The following is a 25,422-nucleotide window of genomic DNA, read 5'->3' on the forward strand; positions in this document are numbered from 1 at the left end:
AAACATTTTGCAGCCCTCACAAGACGAATACATGCCAAGTCAGTTATAATTTTAAAGGTTTAATAAATTGTGACAATGAAATAATAACAAAGCTCCCAAACAATAGAATGACAAAACTCTTACTACAAAACTCTTACTACGACTTGATACATATCAATCAAACAGGGTTCATTAAAAAAGAAACACTTAAAAACAAATACAAGAACATGTTTCAGTTTAATACAATAAGCTAAAAAACAAGACATAGATTTATCAATAATGGTTGTTGATGCCGAAAAGGCTTTCGACCGCCTTGAAAGGCCTTTTCTATTCAAAACGTTGGAAGCTTTCAACTTTCAAAATGAAATAATAAATGTAATACAAATATTATATAAATGTCCTAAAGCAAAAATATACACAAATAATACATTATCTGATGAAATTGATCAAGTGACACGAATAAGGGATTGATACTTTCACCTGGTCAGTCTATGTCATAGAATGAGTAGGTGTTCTTAATGTTTTATACACTCAGTGTATAGTTAAGTGCACTAAATTGGACAAATGGGTACATATTATTGAAGATGCACTTGCTCATCCCCAGAATCTTTACACGTGTCTATTTTCAAAGGAAAAAGCTAAGAATATTAACAACTTTATAGTTAAGAACACTATTTCAAAATGGATGAAAATTAAACGTATTCTACAAGAACTAATATCACTCCCTAAAAACAGAACCCGATGGAACAATCCTTGGATAGCTTTTCAGAATTCGCCGATAAATTGGTCCATATGGAAAACTAAAGACATAGAAACCATAAATGACTTGGTAAGAGGAAATACAAAAGCCATTTTGGACTGACCAGTGTAGATATTTTCAAATACATGCAACTTAAAGGTTTTATCAAGAAATGTTGATTTGAAATCTTTTGGACATCAGAGCAATCTTAAGGGAATCCTATTTGAGTCAGAAAATGATATTCATATGATATTGTAGGTTCAAGATACAAAACCTTGCAGAGAGCCTATCCAACTGACACTCTCTTAGAAAAAAAGGAACGTTGGAACATAACTAAAATAATTACAGTTAACAAAAATAATTCAGTGTAAACTAATGTAAAGAATTTATTACACAAGTGAAAAACTAAACAAATTATACAGCACAACGGCAGAGTCATGTCTTAAGTGTAAAACTAACACTTACTCAATAATCCATGCCTTCTGGGAATGCTATAAAGTCCAACAATTATTGGCGGAGTTAGAAGTTTGGCTGTCAGAAGTATTACAATGTACATTTATTTTAATCCGTCTGTCTGCATATTTCAAGACATGACATATGGGGTCCAGTGAGATACCCGATGGGTTGGATGATACTCTTGTCATCAATCATCCTGAAAAAAACATATACTTAAAAAATGGAAATCAACCGATCCTCCCTCAATGTTAACACAATGGAAAGTTCAAAAGCTTTATTTTCTAAATGTTGAAAATGCGTGGGCGATGGTGAAAACGAAATGATGCAGTTTGAGGCCATGTGGCAGAGACTGATACGGGCGCTGGAGCTCAGTGTAGCATAGCAAACCAAACAAATCGATCTGCCATCATTTCTTCCTTGTCACTCCCATGCACAAAAGCCATGCGCAAAAATGTAATAGCGTTGGCTTGGACAGATAGGGACTCTCAGAAGCTAGTAAATCCGATGTACAATTGTGTTTTTAGTTTATTTATTTCAGAATATCAGTTCATGTTTTCTCCTGAAATAGTTCATTTTAAATGCCTTCATTGCATTAATTTGTGTTGATGCATTCGCTGTTTATCTGCTTGATGTAGTTATGATAATTTCATTTCAATCAACAACGGTGGTTCACTGGGGCCATAATGTTGTATGAATGATTTTCTTTCCAGTTTCGAAACTGAAACAGAACAGTTTTCACACTAATTAGGGTAATTTCAAGGGATTTTCATAACATCACGTCTCGTCATTGGTGTGCCGTGAAGATCACCTGACCTGATTTCATATGACATCCAATTTAAGGAGTTCATAAGCTTCCAGCTCTCTCTCTATTATTTTATTTGGATCTTCATTAGCTGTTTCTGAACAGCAGCTACTCTTCCTAGGGTCTACACAAAACATAAAACATAATAGAGAACATTGAAGGGGCCGATGAGCACCGTTTACATTATATCTATAATATCTTCATAATTTATCTTCATATTTAATTTTTTTTTTTTAAATTTCAGCTTTATTTAACCAGGTAGGCAAGTTGAGAACAAGTTCTCATTTATAACTTCGACCTGGCCAAGATAAAGCAAAGCAGTTCGACACATACTGTATAACAACACAGTTACACATGGAGTAAAACAAACATACAGTCAATAATACAGTAGAAAAAGAAATCTATATACAATGTGAGCAAATGATGTGAGATAAGGGAGTTAAAGGCAATAAATAGGCCATGGTGGCGAAGTAAATACAATATAGCAATTAAAACACTGGAATGGTAGATTTGACAGTAGATGAGTGTGCAAAGTAGAAATACTGGGGTGCAAAGGGGCAAAATAAATAAATAAATACAGTAGGGGAAGAGTTAGTTGTTTGGGCTATTTATAGATGGGCGATGTACAGGTGCAGTGATCTGTGAACTGCTCTGACAGCTGGTGCTTAAAGCTAGTGAGGGAGATAAGTGTTTCCAGTTGCAGAGATTTTTGCAGTTCATTCCAGTCAGTGGCAGTAGAGAACTGGAAGGAGAGGCGGCCAAAGGGGGAATTGGCTTTGGGGGTGACAAGTGAGATATACCTGCTGGAACGCGTGCTACGGGTGGGTGCAGCTATGGTGACCAGCGAGCAGAGATAAGGCGGGACTTTACCTAGCAGGGTCTTGTAGATGACCTGGAGCCAGTGGGTTTGGCGACGAGTATGAAGCGAGGGCCAGCCAACGAGAGCGTACAGGTCGCTGTGGTGGGTAGTATATGGGGCTTTGGTGACAAAACGGATGGCACTGTGATAGACTGCATACAATTTGTTGAGTAGGGTGTTGGAGGCTATTTTGTAAATGACATCGCCAAAGTCGAGGATCGGTAAGATGGTCAGTTTTACAATGGTATGTTTGGCAGCATGAATGAAGGATGCTTTATTGTGAAATAGGAAGCCAATTCCAGATTTAACTTTGGATTGGAGATGTTTTATGTGAGTCTGGAAGGAGAGTTTACAGTCTAACCATACACCTAGGTATTTGTAGTTGTCCACATATTCTAAGTCAGAACCGTCCAGAGTAGTGATGCTGGACGGGCGGGCAGGTGCAGGCAGCGATCGGTTGAAGAGCATGCATTTAGTTTTACTTGTATTTAAGAGCAGTTGGACGCCACGGAAGGAGAGTTGTATAGCATTGAAGCTCGTCTGGAGGGTTTTTAACACAGTGTCCAAAGAAGGGCCAGAAGTATACAGAATGGTGTCGTCTGCGTAGAGGTGGATCAGAGACTCACCGGCAGCAAGAGCGACATCATTGATATATACAGAGAAGAGAGTCGGCCCAAGAATTGAACCCTGTGGCACCCCCATAGAGACTGCCAGAGGCCCGGACAACAGGCCCTCAGATTTGACACACTGACCTCTGTAGGAGAAGTAGTTGGTGAACCAGGCGAGGCAATCATTTGAGAAACCAAGGCTGTTGAGTCTGCCGATGAGGATGTGGTGATTGACAGAGTCGAAAGCCTTGGCCAGGTCAACGAATACGGCTGCACAGTATTGTCTCTTATCGATGGCGGTTAAGATATCGTTTAGAATCTTGAGCGTGGCTGAGGTGCACCCATGACCAGCTCTACTTTCCAATCTTTGGGAATCTCAGACGACACGAAAGAGAGATTGAACAGGCTAGTAATAGGGGTTGCAACCATTTCGGCAGATAATTTTAGAAAGAAAGGGTCCAGATTGTCTAGCCCGGCTGATTTGTGGGGGTCCAGATTTTGCAGCTCTTTCAGAACATCAGCTGACTGGATTTGGGAGAAGGAGAAATGGGGAAGGCTTGGGCGAGTTGCTGTGGGGGATGCAGTGCTGTTGACCGGGGTAGGGGTGGCCAGGTGGAAAGCATGGCCAGCCGTAGAAAAATGCTTATTGAAATTCTCAATTATAGTGGATTTATCGGTGGTGACAGAGTTTCCTATCCTCAGTGCAGTGGGCAGCTGGAAGGTGGTGCTCTTATTCTCCATGGACTTTACAATGTCCCAGAACTTTTTTGAGTTTGTGTTGCAGGAAGCAAATTTCTGCTTGAAAAAGCTAGCCTTGGCTTTTCTAACTGCCTGTGTATATTGGTTTCTAACTTCCCTAAAAAGTTGCATTTCACAGGGGCTGTTCGATGCTAATGCAGAACGCCATAGGATATTTTTGTGTTGGTTAAGGGCAATCAGGTCTGGAGAGAACCAAGGGCTGCATCTGTAACTGGTTCTAAATTTCTTGAATGGGACATGCTTATTTAAGATGGCGAGGAAGGCATTTAAAAAAATAACCAGGCATCCTCTACTGACGGAATAAGGTTGATATCCTTCCAGGATACCTGGGCCAGGTCGATTAGAAAGGCCTGCTCGCTGAAGTGTTTCAGGGAGCGTTTGATAGTGATGAGTGGAGTTCGTTTGACCGCTGACCCATTACGGATGCAGGCAATGAGGCAGTGATTGCTGAGATCTTGGTTGAAAACAGCAGAGGTGTATTTAGAGGGCAAGTTGGTTCGGATGATATCTATGAGGGTGCCCGTGTTTACGGCTTTGGGGTTGTACCTGGTAGGGTCATTGATCATTTGTGTGAGATTGAGGGCATCAAGCTTAGATTGTAGGATGGCCGGGGTGTTAAGCATGTCACAGTTTAGGTTACCTAGCAGCACGAGCTCTGAAGATAGATGGGGGGCAATCAGTTCACATATGGTATCCAGAGCACAGCTGGGGGCAGAGGGTGGTCTATAGCAGGCAGCAACGGTGAGAGACTTGTTTGCAGAGAGGTGGATTTTTAAAAGTAGAAGTTCAAATTGTTTGGGTACAGACCTGGATAGTAGGACAGAACTCTGCAGGCTATCTCTGCAGTAGATTGCAACACCGCCCCCTTTGGCCGTTCTATCTTGTCTGAAAATTTTGTAGTTAGGGATGGAGATTTCAGAGTTATTGGTGGTCTTCCTAAGCCAGGATTCAGACACGGCTAAGACATCCGGATTGGCAGAGTGTGCTAAAGCAGTGAATAAAACAAACTTAGGAAAATGTGACAAGGATTGAAAAGGATTTCCAATACATGTTTGAGTTGATTCTTGATGATGACTGCAAGCTGAGATTTAGAAAGTATGATGTCAGTCCAGTCAAAGATACTCTACATATAACGTGATTTGACGTCATTTTATCTGTGACCAATGACCTTGAGCCTTCTTGGGTGGGCACTTCTAATGTAACTGTATTGCAGCACCCAACGGCTTGAATTTTAGAGCTCTCCCCTTAGATTTTGCAGTGACGTAGTGTCCCCATGTGTGACAGAACACTAAGCCAATCACAGCGCAACTAGAGAACATTACCAATCCCTACGCTCTGTATTTTACGCTGGTTAACACACCACCACAGAAGGCACTGAGCTAGGCTGAAACACGTGCATTTCGGGTCTGCCTTACTCAAGAAAGCAAAAAAGAGTATGCATCTTTATTAATTCAATGTTTGTTTGTTGTTTACATTGTTTGCAAACTGATATGTGTCACATATTAATGCCAAAATAACATGGAAAACAGAGCCAGTGTTTTTAGCTGAACAGTGGCAACCCCTGAATGGCGGGGCCGATAATACAGGACTAGTAAAGGCCCAGTGCACTACTTCTGTGAAAACATTTAAATGAAATGTATTTGAGTGTTTAATATCATTTGTATTTTCAGTCTGATAATTATCTGTACAAAACAGGTTATCTGATCATTATTGTTGAAAACACTTGCTTGATATGTTTTCCAGTTTCTTGAAATATTTGAAAATGCAACTTATCTCTATATGAAAACTGAAACGGTTTATTTTAATAGCCACTCTTATCCAGAGCAACTTACAGTAGTGAGTGCATACATTTTCATACTGGTCCCCTGTGGGAATTGAACACCCCAATCTAGGCAGTGCAAGCGCTATATGCTCTGCCAACTGAGCCACAAACTCACATCATCACAAACCACTTGATGTCTCAATGTACTCAATTACTGTCTTGTGCATTGTTTTTCTTCATGGTGATGGAAAGTCTACAGCAGTGGAGGATAGTAGGAGGAGCTATAGGAGGACAAGCTCAATTTAAGGGTTGTAATGGAATAAATGGAAAGGTATCAAACACATCAAACATAATATGGAAACCACGTTTGACTTCGTTCCATTTATTCCATACCAGCCACTACAATGAGCCCGTCGTCCTATAGCTCCTCCCACCAGCCTCCACTGGTCTACAGGTACAAACTTCTGTACAATACAGTAATGTAAATTTACATGAAGTGTTTTGTAAGGTTGGTAAATTAATACTGCACAAAAAGTGGTTGTTTTCCATGTTATTTGAGCAGTAAAAATATTTAATTGATGTGGATGCTTTGTGTCTTTACCCATAACTTTGCGCATTTTGATGTAAATGTTTGAGGACAGGCTTTTGTTCTTTCTGGAAACCATTAGAATGACACTCGCAAAGAAAGGGACTGGGCATCAACGCTCACAATTCCAACTATTGAATCCTGCGAGATGCTATTCTTAATTATACAGCTACCAGAGATGCTGGGATTTTTTTTCTTTGCCTGTGCTACAGCCATCTATATTGGTCCGCTAATATCAGTGCACTACTTTGTGAAAAAATTAATTTTTCAAAAAATATATATATATATTATCATTTTTCAGGGGGTGCTGCACCCCTACTTCCCGCGGCTATGCCGGTACACATATGCATAGCTCATACAATTATATTTTGTTCGAGTCAATGACAATAAATGTTGCAGCGTAAATACGAGGGTCAAATATATCTCATTGCATTGCAAGCTACTGTATACAATCTCTAGTTGTATTTTTTTGCAAAGGAAAGGGGAAAATCCCAGTGACCACTAGAGGTCCTCATATACCCATATTTAGATTAAATGCACTTGATTTTTCATCATTACTGTGTGAATGACAAGCCCATTCAATCTATTTTGTGGTATATAATCTATATTTTTTATACTCAGTAGGTAGGGGCCTAGGTAAATTTGTCTACATGAATGGTTTCATATGAGGTGGGTTGCATCCCCCATCCTAAAGTGTAAGAAGGCATTTGATACCACAACGTCTGCTGTATTTCCATATATCCTAGAATGCCATTTCTCATTTAGTTAGTCCCACTTAACCTCAGAAATGCAGATCAGTTATCAAATCAGTTTACAGAGAAAATACATAGATGCATGTATATGTCTAACAGATCCATTAATTTTCCCCAAATTTTTCCAGGTAAGTTCATATACAAATCATATGCAAAAGTTACATTTTACACCAGTGCAGCAAACTAGTTTGTCGACTCTATCAAGTACTGTTGAAATCAAATTGATCTGTGCGTATATGATGACACCTAGTGGTCATATGGTTAATTTCTCCCTAACCGTAATTTTTCTCTCCCCCTCGCTGTTCATTGTTTGTTGTGATCTGGTATGTCACTGAAAAATGTCTCCCCTTCTCGTGCAAGAACGACGAGCCAGATGTCAGAAAATGTGGACTAATATGCAATGTATGAGATATTTTGTTGTATACATTTGTTATGCGATAACAAGATGTATAGCTAATGGAGATAACACATCTAGCTAGCTACTTTACAGTTTACAACATGCTAGCTCATAGCTATGTGAATGTATGTGTTCTGGCTGTTATTAACTAACGTTACGGCAATTAAAAAGATCATTGCATTGCATGAGAGCTGCATCTGTGTGTGCCGGCAGTTTTGCATCCAATAGTACAGTCCGTCCTGGTTGTAATGTTGCCAACATCAGAGACGGTCTACCATCATTAACAACACTAGTCCTGCCATGCATGGAAAGTGAGCTAGCATCCTCTTTGATAATTTAGCTAGCTCATCAAACTGTATTTTCTTTGCTATTTCTGCACGGTGGCACTTATTAGAGCCTTGAATCTCATGACTGAACCTCACTGTCACCACTGGTCATCTAGCTAGCCATGTAGCCAGCAGGGTTGCATCGGTTTAGATTGGATTTGACTAGAGCTTGCTAGGTAGGTAGCTAACGTTGTCTATCTAGGTAACGAACACTAGCATTGCTAACATGCTAATGTTAGCTATCTAATGACAATACACCATAGTCGTGGGTCCGCAAAAATAAGCAAATGGCACTGAACTCATGAAATAAAACATGTTTTAACATTGCAGTTGCTATTGCTGTTTTCGCTGTTTGTTTTTTGCTTTGTGACATAACGAATATCATATTTTTTACATTTAACTAGATGTATCTAATCTGGTTTGGAAATTATGACTAAAACGGATACGGAACCTCAGAAATAAAATATCCGGTCACGGATTAGGAGCCACTCCCTTGAGATAAAGGCATGGGGCATTTTGTGGGGTTTATGCAGTGTAGCCACATTTAAAAAACAAACAAAAACTTTTTTTCACCTTTATTTAACTAAGCAAGTAAGTTAAGAACAAATTCTTATTTTCAATGACAGCCTAGGAACAGTGGGTTAACTACCTTGTTCATGGGAACAACAGATTTTTACCTTGTCAGCTCAGAGATTTGATCGTGCAATGTTTTGGTTACTTGTCCAACACTCTAACCACTAGGCTACCTGCCACCACTAGGCTACATGATGCTATCATTAGATTCCGTTGAGAACAAAACAGTATTTTTCTCTTTTGGGGTCAAGTTGTAGCTAGCATGATGTTTGTTTCTGTTGTCCCTGCTACAAGGACAATTTATTTGCAAACAAGTTAGCTAGCTTGTTGGCTTCGTCTGCTCTGTTTGTTTCTGGTGGCTGTAATGTTAGTTTGAATGTGACTTTCACTTCCTTTCCAGTTTGAAAACACTACACAAGAAGTGGTGTGGTATAGGGGCGCCCATGACCTGTGGATTTCTGCTTTAAACTTGCTCTACTGGTTGTCTGTGCGGTTTCTCCTTCAGCTTCTAAAAATGCTCGACAAAATATCCAAAGGAAAGTATTTCTAGAGAGCTAGTAGTCAGAAGTTTACAAACACTAAGGTTGGAGTCATTAAAACTAATTTTTCAACCACTCCAAATTTTTTGTTAACAAACTATAGTTTGGGCAAGTCGTTTAGGACATCTACTTTGTGCATGACACAAGTCATTTTTCCAACAATTGTTTACAGGCGGATTATTTCACTTATAATTCCCTGTATCACAATTCCAGTGGGTCAGACGTTTACATACACTAAGTTGACTGTGCCTTTAAACAGCTTGGAAAGTTACAGAAAATTATATCATTTTAGAAGCTTCTGATAGGCTAATTGACATTATTTGAGTCAATTGGATGTGTACCTGTGGATGTATTTTTTCAAGGCCTACCTTCAAACTCAGTGCCTCTTTGCTTGACGTCATGGGAAAATCAAAAGAAATCAGCCAATACCTCAGGAAAAAATGTAGACCTCCACAAGTCTGGTTCATCCTTGGCAGCAATTTCCAAATGCCTGAAGGTACCACGTTCATCTGTATAAACAATAGTACGCAAGTATAAACACCATGGGACCACGCAGCCGTCATACCGCTCGGGAAGGAAACACGTTCTGTAGAGATGAATGTACTTTGGTGCGAAAAGTGCAAATCAATCCCAGAACAACAGCAAAGGACCTTGTGAAGATGCTGGAGGAAACAGGTACAAAAGTAACTATATCCACAGTAAAACAAGTCCTATATCGACATGACCTGAAAGGCCGCTCAGCAAGGAAGAAGCCACTGCTCCAAAACTGCCATAAAAAAGCCAGACTACGGTTTGCAACTGCACATGGGACAAAGAACAGACTTTATGGAGAAATGTCCTCTAGTCTGATGAAACAAAAAGAGAACTGTTTGGCTATAATAACCATCGTTATGTTTGGAGTAAAAAAGGGGAGGCTTGCAAGCCGAAGAACACCATCCCAACCGTGAAGCGGTTGTTGTGGGGGTGCTTTGCTGCAGGAGGGACTGGTGCACTTCACAAAATAGATAGCATCATGAGGCGGGAAAATGATGTGGATATATTGAAGCAACATCAAGACATCAGTTAGGAAGTTAAAGCTTGGTTGCAAATAGTATACAGATTATTTGTTGAGCATGTACAGATGGACTAAACTACCATGTTGAAAATGAAGAGCTACACCGCTGAAATGCTACTGAAAGGTTAAAGTCATGCTGTTGACATATTACTGGTAGTCTGTATATAGTCTCTAGAGCATCGACAGATAGGTTATCCAAATAAAGTGTTACCAAAAAATGTAAATGTTTTCATAATTTTCACATTCCAATTGAATATTTAAGCATTTCATTTTCAACGTGGCACTAATAATTCTCCATAATTAGCTACTTTACTGATGTCTTTGGTAGACATTTGGCACATTTTGATATTGACAAAATGCTGACAGTCACATCTACAATTGCAGTCTAGTTATAAACCTTTCACTTTTCAATTTTATTTTAATTCTCAGTTTCTTTTGGGATATTCTTTGTTGTTCTCAGTATATTTTAGGAGTTAGTTGGCAACCGTATTCTTCATCAGACTAGCTATCTGGGCTACTAGGTCATTAATCCACTCATCCCCTGGAAAGCAATTAAAACCACACTGATGAGACCTAAAGGACACTCCGACCAAATGGAACTCTTTGTGGCTGGTGTCTGGAGGTTAGGGTGAGCAGATGAGGGCGAGTTGTAATGACCTCCCGTCAGACAACACTGTTGTAACTGATGGAACTGGGTGAGGGAGCATGGAGCCATATTCCCTCTGTGCCCAATGTTTTATACAGTCACCACAAATTATTGGCACCCTTGACAAAGATGAGCAAAAATATTGTAGTTAAATGATACCAAAACTGAGCTATATTTATTACTTTTTATACTAATAAAAGAGAAAGATATTTTGTTTAACAAGTAATATATATTTTTCTCTCAAAAAGATCAAAATGATTGCCAACCCTGTTTTCAATGCTTTGTGCCAGAGGTGTCATTCCCTTATGGGGCACATGCTCCCTCAGATTTATCCTGTTTAAAAAATAAATAATAATACTTATTATTTTTATTAGAACATTTAGTTTCTCTGTAATATTCCTAGCCACCTAGCAATTTTATAAAGCTGGCTTTAGCTAGCCCAGATAGGTGCCCAATCTCCCAACCTCATAACTAGCTACCAAGAAGCCATTTCAGGCTATCAATCAAGTTAGAGTAGCTAGCTTGTCTAACTATCTTAGATGGCATTCCAGTTGGCAAGGTTGGTAGACTTTAGAAAAGCAAGCAATTACTAAATGTACTGAACACCGCTGGTGTGTTTGGCCAAAGACCTCTATTTTCGTCTCATATGACCATAGCTCCTGGTTCCAATACAAGTGCCAATGCCATTTAGGAAACTCCAAGTGTTTACTGTTCATTCCTAAAGAATTCAGAACCCTTGACTTTTTTCCACATTTTGTAACATTACAGCCTTGTTCTAAAATAGATGAAATCGTTTCCCCCCCCCCTCATAAATCCACACACAATACCACATGATGACAAAGCAAAAACAGGTTATTTATTTTTTTAAATAAAAATAAATAAATAAACATATGGCTCATTTACAGTGGCTTGCGAAAGTGTTCATCCCCTTTGGCATTTTTCCTATTTTGTTGCCTTACAACCTGGAGTTGAAATAGTTTTTTGGGGGGTTGTATCATTTGATTTACACAACATGCCTACCACTTGAAGATGCAGATAATTTTTTTATTGTGAAACAAGAAATGAGACAAAAAACAGAACTTGAGCGTGCATAACTATTCACCCCCCAAAGTAAATACTTTGCAGAGGCACCATTTGCAGTAATTTTAGCTGCATGTCTCTTGAGGTATGTCTCTATAAGCTTGGCATGTCTAGCCACTGGGATTTTTGCCCATTCTTCAAGGCAAAACAATTCCAGTTCCTTCAAGTTGGATGGGTTCCACTGGTGTACAGCAATCTTAGGTCATACCACAGATTCTCAATTGGGTTGAGGTCTGGGCTTTGAATAGGCCATTTCAAGACATTGAAGTGTTTCCCCTTAAACCACTCGAGTGTTGCTTTAGCAGTATGCTTAGGGTCATTGTCCTGCTGGAAGGTGAACCTCCGTCTCAATCTCAAATCTCTGGAAGACTGAAACAGATTTCCCTCTAGCAAGAATTTCCCTGTATTTAGCAGCATCCATTATTCCTTCAATTCTGACCAGTTTCCCAGTCCCTGCCAATGAAAAACACCTCCACAGCATGATGCTGCCACCACCATGCTTCACTGTGGGGATGGTTTTCTCAGGGTGATGAGAGGTGTTGGGTTTGCGCCAGACAGTGTTTTCCTTGATGGCCAAAAAGCTCAATTTTAGTGTCATCTGACCAGAGTGCCTTCTTCCATATGTTTGGGGAGTATCCCACATGCCTTTTGGCAAACACCAAATGTGTTTGCTTATTTTTTTCTTTAAGCAATGTTTTTTTTCTTCTGGACTCTAGCGCTGTCTTAAACGTCTCAGTACGGACATTGCAATTTATTGCCCTGGCCACATTTGCAGTCCTCATGCCTCCTTGCAGCATGCCTGAGGCACGTTCACACAGATGAGCAGGGACCCTGGGCATCTTTCTTTTGGTGTTTTTCAGAGTCAGTAGAAAGGCCTCCTAGTGGCCTAAGTTTTCATAACTCTGACCTTAATTGCTTGTTTGAAAGCTATTAGTGTCTTAATGACCGTTCCACAGGTGCATGTTCATTAATTGTTTATGGTTCATTGAACAAGCATGGGAAACAGTGTTTAAACCCTTTACAATGAAGATCTGTGAAGTTATTTCGATTTTTAGAAATTATCTTTGAGAGACAGGGTCCTGAAAAAGGGACGTGTGTGTGTATATGTCATATTGGTCATGGCTCCCAAGTGGTGCACCGGTCTAAGGCGCTGCATCTCAGTGCAAGAGGCATCACTACAGTCCCTGGTTTGAATCCAGGCTGTATCACATCTGGCTGTGATTTGGAGTCCCATATGTTGGTGCACAATTGTCCCAGTGTCATTTGGGTTTTGCCGGGGTAGGACATCATTGTAAATAAGAATTTGTCCTTAACTGACTTTCCAAGGTCATTTCTTTTTTAATTAGCAATTTTGTGTTTTGTAAATATTAAATCACAATTAATTATTTAAATCAATAGTCAATATTTTTATTATTATTATTAAAATATTTTTTATAATGGAGGAAGGGTGGCCAGAGAGTAAATAAAATTAACCCCAAAAGGTTCTTAGAGGAACCATTATGAGGGGTGCTTCGAACAACCTTTTTCAAGGGTTCTTCAAAGAACTTATAGAGATTCCCCCACAGTTTGAATTTGAAGAACCCCTAAAGGATACTCCAGGAAACTTTTCTTTTTAGAGTGTAGGAGTAAATGTCAGTTGGCTTTTCATAGCCAATCCAAAAATAAACTGGTCATATTCAGGACATAACTTTGTAAGGACTGTGTTTGTGCAAAATGTTTGTGAAAAAATAAAGTGTCCAGGCCAAATGCTGACTGTTGCATGAATCGAAGCTGGACGTTCTAAATAAGCGTTCTAATCACACCGGTTTGAGCATATGCTGCAGGGACCACTGTTCACCACTGTTCACTGATCACACCCGTTTGTTGGTACAAGCATTAGCAATGCACCTCGCTGTCCCCTCACTTTCTCCATCCTTCTGCTTTGTAGATGGTTAGGTGGATAGCCACTCCTCTCCACTAACACACTGTAGCACCCACTTGGGTGATGCTACTTAAGAGTAGCCACAAAGGTGCTGGAAGCTCACTATACAATGTTCATGACTAGAATAGCTTATCACAATGAAGTTGCCGCTTCCACAAGCTATCGCGTTCCTCAGTCTTCTCTCCCCCTCAAGCCTTTGTCACGGCCATCTAAAAAAACAGTCCTATAGCTAGCTAGCTATCTCACTATCTTAAAGAGCTAACTGATTTGGATCATCAAAATGAACAGATTCTGATCAAAATATTAATTCATAAAAAAACCTAATGACTAAAAATATTTACAAATTTCAAAGGAGAGATCAGCCTCATCCTGCCGTTACAGCACCATGGCGGCAACAAAATAAGAATAGGTACACTATGTGTCGTCCTGCAAGAGCTACTCATTATATATATCTGTAATCTTTATTTACAGTGCCTTGCGAAAGTATTCACCCCCTTGGCGTTTTTCCTATTTTGTTGCATTACAACCTGTCATTTAAATTTATTTTTTTATTGGGATTTCATGTAATGGATATACACAAAATAGTCCAAATTGGTGAAGTTGTCACGCCCTGGTCAAAGTATTTTGTGTTTATCTTCATGTATTTGGTCAGGCCAGGGTGTGGCATGGGTTTTTGTATGTGGTGGTATGTATTGGGATTGTAGCTAGTGGGGTGTTCTAGTTAAGTCTATGGCTGTCTGAAGTGGTTCTCAATCAGAGGCAGGTGTTTATTGTTGTCTCTGATTGGGAACCATATTTAGGCAGCCATATTCTTTGAAATTTTCGTGGGTGATTGTCCTTAGTGTCCTTGTTCCTGTCTCTGTGTTAGTTTACACTAGTATAGGCTGTTTCGGTTTTCGTTACGTTTATTGTTTTGTAGTGTTTGTATTTAGATTCGTGTTACGTTTGTTCATTAAACATGGATCGCAATCTACACGCTGCATTTTGGTCCGACTCTCCTTCACCACATGAAAACCGTTACAGAAGTGAAAAAATAACTTGTTTCAAAAAATTATATATATATATATTTTCAAATTGGATAAGTGGTGCATGCATATGTACTCACCCATATGTATTCACCCCCTTTCCTATGAAGCCCCTAAATAAGATCTGGTGCAACCAATTACCTTCAGAAGTAACCTAATTAGTTAAATAAAGTGTCACATGATCCGTCCCATGATCTCAGTATATCTACACACACCTGTTCTGAAAGGCCCCAGAGTCTGCAACTGTCGGATGTTCAAAGTTTCTGATATTTTTTATAACCCAACCCTGATCTGTACGTCTCCACAACTTTGTCCCTGACCTGTTTGTAGAGCTCCTTGGTCTTCATGGTGCCGCTTGCTTGGTGGTGCCACCAAGCACTGTGATAGGAGAAAACTGAGAAACTCTATGTCAATACCTGAAAATGGTTATCTTGCAATGATCAACAACCAATTAGACAGAGCTTGAAGAATTTTGAAAAAAATAATGGGCAAATGTTTCACAATCAAAGGTGTGGAAAGTGTCACGTCCTGACCTTAGAGAGCCTTTTTATTTCTCTATTTGGTTAGGTCGGGGTGTGATTTGGGTGGGAATTCTAGTTTTCCTATTTATTTGTTTTTTTTTCTGGTATGGTTCCCAATCCCAATTGAAGTGTACCTATGATGAAAATGACAGGCCTCTCTCATCTTTTTAAGTAGGAGAACTTGCACAATTGGTGGCTGACTAAATACTTTTTTTGCCCCACTGTACATATGATATGAGTAATGTAGGGTATGTAAACATTATATTAAGTAGCATTGTTTAAAGTGGCTAGTGGTATATTTTACATCAATTTCCATCAATACCCATTATTAAAGTGACTGGAGCTGAGTCAGTATGTTGGCAGCAGCCACTCAATGTTAGCGATGGCTGTTTAACAGTCTTGCACAATTGGTGTCTAACTAAATAGTTTTTGCCCCTCTGTATATGTATATACTGTACTCTATATCATCTACTGCATCTTTATGTAATACATGTATCACTAGCCACTCAATGCTACCCTACCTATAAAACCCATTGAAGCAGACCTAAGTCATTTTTAAAATATTGTTGAGATGAGTAGAAATGCTATACAAATTGCACTTTTTTAAAACGTTTTTCAAGAAAATAGAGTTAAAGGAGTAAACAGGAGGCTGCAGTCAAATAATATAATTGACTTGAAAGCCAATGTTGTATTATTCAATATTGCTATTAAAATAGTATTCGTATAGGAATGGGTAATTGTTTACAAGTTGCTATCTGTCCAATAAAGCCATCGCCAAAAACAACATATTTTCATCTTCTTCTGAGTCTGGCAGCGCAACAAATCCAATGGCGAAATTCAAAGTGCTCCGCACACGCCAGCAAATAGGTTCCTCCAGGTACACTTCGCTACATTGAAAAATTAAAGGTTACTACAAGAACCCCTCAACCAACCAAAGGTACATTGACTGCAATGGTTCTTCAGGGAACTCCAGGGTTCATTGAGAATGTCCAGGGTTCCATGAGTCACCCCTAATTCTAAGTGTAAAGTCCATAAAAGTGAACTATAACCTCTATTCAGCCAAACAGCGTAACATAAATTATAGGATTATGTATTATGTGACTTAAATATGCATTTTGCTCATTTGGTCATTGGAGTCACAGTAGGATGTGGATGTACTTGATCTTGTCAGTCTTGATCTCGTGGCCACTCGAGACCACATGACTGTGGTCTTGTTCTCATCAGGGTCAAACTCAATGTTCCCAACTTGGGGAGGTCTACGAGTTATGAATGCAACAATGTTATGAACAACAAGTAGTTTACTTAAGGATGAATCCATTTCCTCTTTTCTCACAGTAGCAATGAATTATGTATATTTTTTTAAGAGAATGAATTAGGGGTGACTCGGGGAACCCTCCCTCTTGAAGAGGTAATATAAATGCAAGCACACTCATCTGTCATCAAACCAGTTTGGGAAACCACTGTGAAAGGCAAGTACAAAAGGTATAGAGGTATAAATGTAGTATTGAAATTCTGTGAAATGCAGTATGATTTTAATTTGTTTTGTATTGCTAATGAAGTTAATGAAATAACGTTATTTCAGGTCAACTAAAGTCATTATGGCAATCTACCTGTGATTTGTTTAATTTCTTTTAACCAATGCTATGATTGAAACATGCTAAGCTTTTTTATTTCAGCATCAAACATCAACAATGAAATTGAGGGAGATATGGACAACATATCATCGATAGTAATGTTCACATTTTCAGGGCTGGATGAATCTTGGACAAATAGATGAATAATATTTGTTTTTACCCTCCTGGGATTTATTTTGACAATTGTTCTTAATTTGATCTTGATTGTGATTATAAGTTTACACAGAACTCTCCATGAGCCCATGTATATTTTCTTGTGTAACTTGTGCATTAACGGGCTGTATGGATCCACTGGTTTCTACCCTGCATTCTTGTATACACTGACAGGATCAAATATGATCTCACTCAGTAACTGTGTTCTCCAGATATTTGTGATCATGACATATTCCTTATGTGATTTACTAATTTAACTGTGATGGCTCTTGACAGGTACATGGCAATATGTAGACCTCTGCATTATCAAACTGTTATGACAAGAGTAACCATCTGCAAGTTACTCATTTTCATTTGGCTGTTTCCCTGTGGTACAACAGGAGTGTCCATTTCAATAATGCTCAGGTATCCTCTTTGTGGATCACACATAGACCGACTCTTTTGTCAAAACTGGGCATTGATAGAAAGACTTGCTTGCCAAGAGGACCTTGTTAAACATATTGTCAATGGGTCTTTCTTTGTGTGGTTTAATTTACTGGTAGCATTTCTTATTTTCTCATATGTCAAAATTATTGTTGCTTGTTGGCATTCCCAAAAAAATCAACACAAATATATGTCTTGTTTGCCTCATTTAATAGCCCTTATCAACTTTATTATTTTAACAATATTTGATGCTATGGACTTTCTGTTTGGATCCAGGGATGGTTCAAAGGTATTAGGAAAGCTCATGTCGGTTGCTATTATTGTCATCCCTCCATTTATCAACCCCATTATATAAGGTGTCAAACTAACTCCTATCAGAACCCAGATTTTTTTTAAAACATTTTCAGCAGATACAGAGTTAAATACTTGTAGTGTTAAATTGATCATTAAACATGAATTGGTTATCCCTTATTAGTTCTATTCTTTGTTTTCTGTTTGTCCCCCACAGTTAAGCTGTTGTTAAGCTGTTGTTAAGCTGTTGTTAAGCTGTTGTTAAGCTGTTGAAAACAATAGAATCAGAACTAGAATAACACCGCCAAAAAACATGGATTGAAATGAGTAATGGAGTGAACTTAGTTGAGCTATTCTACCTCTAATCTGAAGTATTCTTGTAAAGAGTCAGCTTGTACAGCACTGCAAATGTAATAACACATTTAAATGGGCCATTCTGGATGCATATTTAGTAGGGGAATTTGTTTTATTCAATAATACATTTTGCTCTGTTTCCACTTACTGTGTAAGGAACACAGGATCTATTTATCAGCCCATGTAAAAAGAAAACTGAGTTGATAAAAACAAAAGCTAGATGCCTAGACATGCTGGTTGCTAAGTTAACCTTTTTTTAACTAGACAAGTCAGTTAAGAACAAATTCTTATTTACAATGACGGCCTACCCCGGCCAAACCCGGACGACTCAAACCCAAGAGAAAACCTCAAACCATAAGAACAGCTCAAGAAGCAGAACTAGTACAATGCGGCCCTAGTAGTCCTACCTTCCATACAGGCATGTCTTTACAAACCTTAACTGTGTGATCCATCAGAAGGCAGCAAACATTTATGGAGGTTTACTGTAATGTGATAATGTTATGCATTATGCAAATTTCGGCGATGCAAAAAACTCACCTACAGTATGTAGAAGTTTGAAGGTCTCTCACTGCCATTGAAAAATATGGCCTAAAAGGGCAGACAGCAGAGGTCAAAGACTTATGAGACTATATATGTTCTGCAAATATAGAATAAGTATATTTGATATAAACAACATACATTGAAGATTTCAGGCTAACATTGCTGCCTCTCACAGAGAGAAAAACATTCCCTGGAAATTGTTAACATATGGACTAAAGCATTTTTTAGATCAGGTGAAAACAATTTTTGCTCTCGAGCTCCTGTCCTGTGATGCTACTGCATCATGAGTAGCCTACTCTTTGCAGGGAAGCAGTTTTACTAAACGTGATTAGGAACAGTATGTCTATTCAGACATCCACATAATTCCATCCTGAGCTTTTCTCACAGTGACCATAGCGTTCCTTATTAAAGTCACTCCTCCCTCAAGACCAACATACAAAACAGGCCACGACTAAAGTTCAGTTCTGTGTTAAAGACGGAGTAGTAACATAATCCTCTTCAGCAGCTAGAATGTCTTGTCAACGTGTGCTCTTCCTGGTGCTCCTGGTTTTCCTATCACTTAATAGTAAGTCTGGATTCAATTTGTGTTTACATGCCTAATGACAATAGCACTTCTAAATTAAATGGTGATATGAATGCATTGGCATTCAATAGTTACATCTAAGTTGCATGTAATACAGTATATGCAATATGTTTTTCTTAAGTTTTTTTATTGTTTTATTGATTCCAATTTGTACTCCTTTTGGTTCTAACTATAGTTGTGCAGAATGAGGCTGCATCATTTCCCTTCTCTTGCCCCACCCTAAGTGGAGTCTGTCGAAAAGTTTGCCTACCAACAGAGATGTTCTTTGGACCACTTGGCTGTGGAAAGGGATTCTTGTAAGTTTATATTTCAACAGTTCCACATCAAGTAAATGTACTACATAATGGGACACACTTTCCTTTGGAATATGTGGATTTACTAATCCATTATTTTATTTTCAGGTGCTGTGTTTCTCATTTCTTATGACAACTGAGTAGTTCCTAGATCAGTTCTGATCATTAACACATGGGACATATGTGAATAAAGACATCACCACCATCACAGTTTATGGTATTTTCTTCTTATGTCCCTCCACCTGATATTGGGATTCTGTGGACTGCCTTCCATGACTTAACTGTGTATCTAACTTCCTGTATATTTATTTGTTGCACTTTTCCATTTGTAACACCTTCAACTGCAGGGGTTAATATAATCAAATTGGCAGTACTGAGTAAAGAAAAAACATATTTCATTGCAAGAATCATATAGTAGAAAAGCAGCTTAGATGAAGGGGGTGGTGGGTGGGACGATAAATACACTGGGAAAACAATGCAATAAATGTGCGTATTAGTGTTCTTGTCACGGTCTTCCTCCTCTTCATCTGAAGAGGAGAGGCGAGAAGGATCAGAGGACCAAAATGCGGCGTGGTATGTGTTCATAGTGAATTTTTAATAAAGAGAACACTGAAACACTATACAAAAGAGTAACAAAAACAATAAACCAACAACGACCGTGAAGCTACAAATGAGACCTGTGCTGACACAAGCCACTAACATAGACAATCACCCACAAACAAACAGTGCAACCCAGGCTACCTAAGTATGATTCTCAATCAGAGACAACTAATGACGCCTGCCTCTGATTGAGAACCATAATAGGCCGAAACATAGAAATCCCAAATCATAGAAAATCAAACATAGACTGCCCACCCAACTCACGCCCTGACCATACTAAATAAATACAAAACAAAGGAAATAAAGGTCAGAACGTGACAGTTCTCCTGTGAGGAGTGGAGGTTAAAAAAAACTGTTATGTTACATTATGGTGGTATTATGTTATTCACCACTCTTGTTTGGAAGAATTTATCAAACTTAAAAGAGGGCAATCTTGGATTGCAACATCCATTTCTTGACTATTAATTTCATGATACACCTCCTAGTGAAAGTCTATAAATCCCTTGCACAGGGGGGGCAAGTTTGGCTGCATCTAGCCCACAAATGCAATTGTATTTGTAACGTGCCGAATACAACGTGTACACCTTACCGTGAAATGCTTACATACAAGCCCTTAACCAACAATGCAGGCATAGAGTTAAGAAAATATTTACTAAATAGAGTAAAAGTTAAAAAATATATATAATAATAAGTAAGACAAGAAAATTACATAACAATAACATGGCTATATACAGGACCAGGTTTATGCTCACTCTTTGGTGAGGTAGCCTTTCTGGGCTTTTGTTACAGCCAAAAAAAATGTCAGTGTCTCTTGTACAACGTTCCTGCAGGATTTTTGCCTTTTTGCTCTTTGGTGCAATAAATAAATAAATAAAAACAATAAACTTAATGACGTCCTCCAGAGATTATTGAACATTTCCTGTTAAGCGATATCCCAAGTATAAATACATCAGTGTACACACACTAAAGAGTAAAAACATGTGTTTTGCACAAATTTGTGTTTATTTAGACTGCAAACTTCAAGGAGTAGGGCATTCAAGGAGTTGGTCTGATGGTGCCCGCTGATGTCATCGGCCTCCCCCCATGCTTGAGGAACAAACCTCCCCCCACTTGTGCCATAATGTCATGAGGCAACTGGACCACCTATTGAGATGTGCCTTTTATTAACTAAATCAGGTCATAAATTAGGTGAAAAAGAGACTGGAGTAGGACTTTAAACTCCTGGTGCCTCGAATGCCTTCCGCTCCACCAACACCTTCCAGTTGCCAGTGCCAGGTGTTTAAAGGTTGAAGCCCTATGTCTCTTACTTACAGGTTTTCACGGCCCCTTTAGGATTGAATCCCTATGTAGCTGATGGTAGCCTACTGCTGGTCTGGAGGCTGCTACAGCCTATTACACGTGTCCAGCGCTGGGGGGTGGTTCAAGTACTTAATGCAGAGGGGCTGTCCATTAGCCAGTTAGATAGCATTTAGGGTTCATGACCCTAAACCAGCAAGCTAATTCCCCACCCTTACACTTGCAACATTATTCACCTGTCTAAATTCTCCCAGGGGTTCTGATGTGCGTGAACTTGCAAGATAGTTTAGCCTTTACCTTTAGCGAGGCATAGGCTACAACATGACATTTTATCAAAATACTTGCCAGCAATGACCTCATATTCTACCTCAAGTCAACTCATGCATGGGCTGACCCTTGAATCAAATCAAATTGTATTTGTCACATGCGCCGAATACAACAGGTGTAGGTAGACCTTACAGTGAAATGTTACTTACAAGCCTTTAACCAACAATGCAGTTTTAGAAAAAATGTGTAAATAAACTGAAGTTTAAAAAACTACAAAAATAATATTAATAATAATTAAGGAGCATCAATAAAATAACAGTAGGCAAGCTATTTACAGGGAGTACCGGTACAGAGTCAATGTGCGGGGACACAGGTTAGTCAAGGTAATTGAGGTAATATGTACATGTAGGTAGAGGTAAAGTGATTATGCAGGTTAAGTGACTTGATTAGCTGTTCTTGAGTCTTATGGCTTGGGGGTAGAAGCTGTTAAGAAGTCTTTTGGACCTAGACTTGGCGTTCTGGTACCATTTGCTGTGCGGTAGCAGAGAGAACAGTCTATGACTTGGGTGGCTGGAGTCTTTGGAAATTATTTGGCCTTCCTCTGACACCGCCTGGTATAGAGGTCCTGGATGGCAGGAAACTTGGCCCCAGTGATGAATTGGGCCGTATGCATTACTCTCTGTGGTGACTTGCGGTCGGAGGCAGAGCAGTTGCCATACCAGACGGTGATACAACCAGTCAGGATGCTCTCAATGGTGCAGCTGTATAACGTTTTGAGGATCTGGGGACCCATGCCAAAGCTTTTCAGTCTCCTGAGGGGGAATAGGGATTGTAGTGCTCTCTTCATGACTGTCCTTGTGTGTTTGGACCATGATACTTTGTTGGTGATGTGGACACCAAGGAACTTGAAGCTCTCAACCTGCTCCACTACAGCCCCGTCAATGCGAATGGGGGTGTGCTCAGTCCTCCTATTTCTGTAGTTCACAATCATCTCCTTTGTCTTGGTCAAGTTGAGGGAGAGGTTGTTATCCTGGCACCACACTTCCAGGTCTCTGATCTCCTCCCTATAGGCTGTCTCATCGTTGCCAGTGATCAGGCCTACTACTGTTATGCCATCTGAAAAATGAATGATGGTGTTGAAGTTGTGTTTGGCCATGCAGTCATGGGTGAACAGGGAGTACAGGAGGGGACTGAGCACGCAACCCTGAGGGGCCCTGGGTTGAGGATCAGCGTGGCAGATGTGTTGTTACCTACCCTTACCACCTGGGGGCAGCCCGTCAGGAAGTCCAGGATCCAGTTGCGCAGGGAGGTGTTTAGTACCAGGGTCCGTAGCTTAGTGATGAGCTTTGAGGGCACTATAGTGTTGAATGCTGAGCTGTAGTCAATTAATAGCATTCTCACATAGGTGTTCCTTTTGTCCAGGTGGGAAAGGGCAGCGTGGAGTGCAATAGAGATTGCATCATCTGTGGATAGGTTGGGGTGGTATGCAAATTGGAGTGGGTCTGGGGTTTCTAGGATAATGGTGTTGATGTGAGCCATGACCAGCCTTTCAAAGCACTTCACGGCGACAGACATGAGTGCTATGGGTCGGTAGTCATTTAGGCAGGTTGCCTTGGTGTTCTTGGGCACAGAGACTATGGTGGTCTGCTTGAAACATGTTGGTATTACAGACTCGGTCAGGGACTGGTTGAAAATGTCAGTGAGACACTTGCCAGTTGGTCAGTGCATGCTCAAATCAAATCAAATTTATTTGTCACATACACATGGTTAGCAGATGTTAATGCAAGTGTAGCGAAATGCTTGTGCTTCTAGTTCCGACAATGCAGTAATAACCAACAAGTAATCTAACTAACAATTCCAAAACTACTGTCTTATGCACAGTGTAAGGGGATAAGAATATGTACATAGAGATATATGAATGAGTGATGGTACAGAGCAGCATAGGCAAGATACAGTAGATGGTATTGAGTACAGTATATACATATGAGATGAGTATGTAAACAAAGTGGCATAGTTAAAGTGGCTAGTGATACATGTAATTACATAAGGATGCAGTAGATGATATAGAGTACAGTATATACGTATACATATGAGATGAATAATGTAGGGTATGTAAACATTATATTAGGTAGCATTGTTTAAAGTGGCTAGTGATATATTTTACATCATTTCCCATCAATTCCCATTATTAAAGTGGCTGGAGTTGAGTCAGTGTGTTGGCAGCGGCCACTCAGTGTTAGTGGTTGCTGTTTAACAGTCTGATGGCCTTGAGATAGAAGCTGTTTTTCAGTCTCTCGGTCCCAGCTTTGATGCACCTGTACTGACCTTGTCTTCTGGATGATAGCGGGGTGAACAGGCAGTTGTCCTTGATGATCTTTATGGCCTTCCTGTAACATCGGGTGGTGTAGGTGTCCTGGAGGGCAGGTAGTTTGCCCCCGGTGATGCGTTGTGCAGACCTCACTACCCTCTGGAGAGCCTTACGGTTGTGGGCGGAGCAGTTGCCGTACCAGGCGGTGATACAGCCCGCCAGGATGCTCTCGATTGTGCATCTGTAGAAGTTGGTGAGTGCTTTTGGTGACAAGCCGAATTTCTTCAGCCTCCTGAGGTTGAAGAGGCGCTGCTGCGCCTTCTTCACGATGCTGTCTGTGTGAGTGGACCAATTCAGTTTGTCTGTGATGTGTATGCCGAGGAACTTAAAACTTACTACCCTCTCCACTACTGTTCCATCAATGTGGATAGGGGGGTGTTCCCTCTGCTGTTTCCTGAAGTCCTGAAGTCCACAATCAATGCTCGGAGTACACATCCTGGTAATCCGTCTGGCACTGTGGCCTTGTGAATGTTGACCTGTTTAAAGGTCTTACTCACATCGGCTATGGAGAGCATGATCACACAGTCGTCCGGAACAGCTGATGCTCTCATGCATGCTTCAGTGTTGCTTGCCTCAAAGTGAGCATAGAAGTTATTTAGCTCGTCTGGTAGGCTTGTGTCACTGGGCAGCTCGCAGCTGTGCTTCCCTTTGTAGTCTGTAATAGTTTGCAAGCCCTTAATAAAGATCTACAAAACATTTAAAGCATTCTACCTTCAATCTGGGCAAGTTTAGATCAGTGGCGTAGGCAGTTGTCCGTTGATGGCAGGGCCAGCTAAAATGTAGGTGTGCCAAAATGTAGGCACTCAAATTATCATTCAATTATCATAAAAACATAGCCCACCCTAAACCATACTGTAATCGATTGCACACAACAAACCATCTAAAGTGATTTCACTATCCAGACCAAATAGTATTTTAGGCCTACATAAATCCAGCACTCTTGCATTTAACATGCGACTCACACAGAACTAAACATAATAAACCCATAGGCCTATAGCTTAAATTAATAGACTATGAGACTAGAACATAATGCCCTGATATGACACTAATTATCACAGTAGACTTGGCAACCTCTCAGATCACTGTCTCAGAAACCATGAAATTGTAGGCTAGGTGGACACAAGTGTAACCATTAACATTAGGCAGGCCAAGAGCGTCATGTTGACTCAAAACAAATGTACTTTTTTAATTACTCTGCCATTTTTTAAGTCATGTCCCCCTGTCCTTGTCCTTTCC

General features: G+C 39.8%; 1 pseudogene; it reads left to right on the forward strand.

The window, feature by feature from the left end:
* The first annotated feature begins 16,920 nt into the window (after nt 1-16,920).
* On the forward strand, nt 16,921-18,106 carry LOC112259111 (annotated as a pseudogene).
* The last annotated feature ends 7,316 nt before the right edge of the window (nt 18,107-25,422 follow it).

Source organism: Oncorhynchus tshawytscha, linkage group LG09 (assembly GCF_018296145.1).
Source record: "Oncorhynchus tshawytscha isolate Ot180627B linkage group LG09, Otsh_v2.0, whole genome shotgun sequence".
Lineage (NCBI taxonomy): Eukaryota > Metazoa > Chordata > Actinopteri > Salmoniformes > Salmonidae > Oncorhynchus > Oncorhynchus tshawytscha.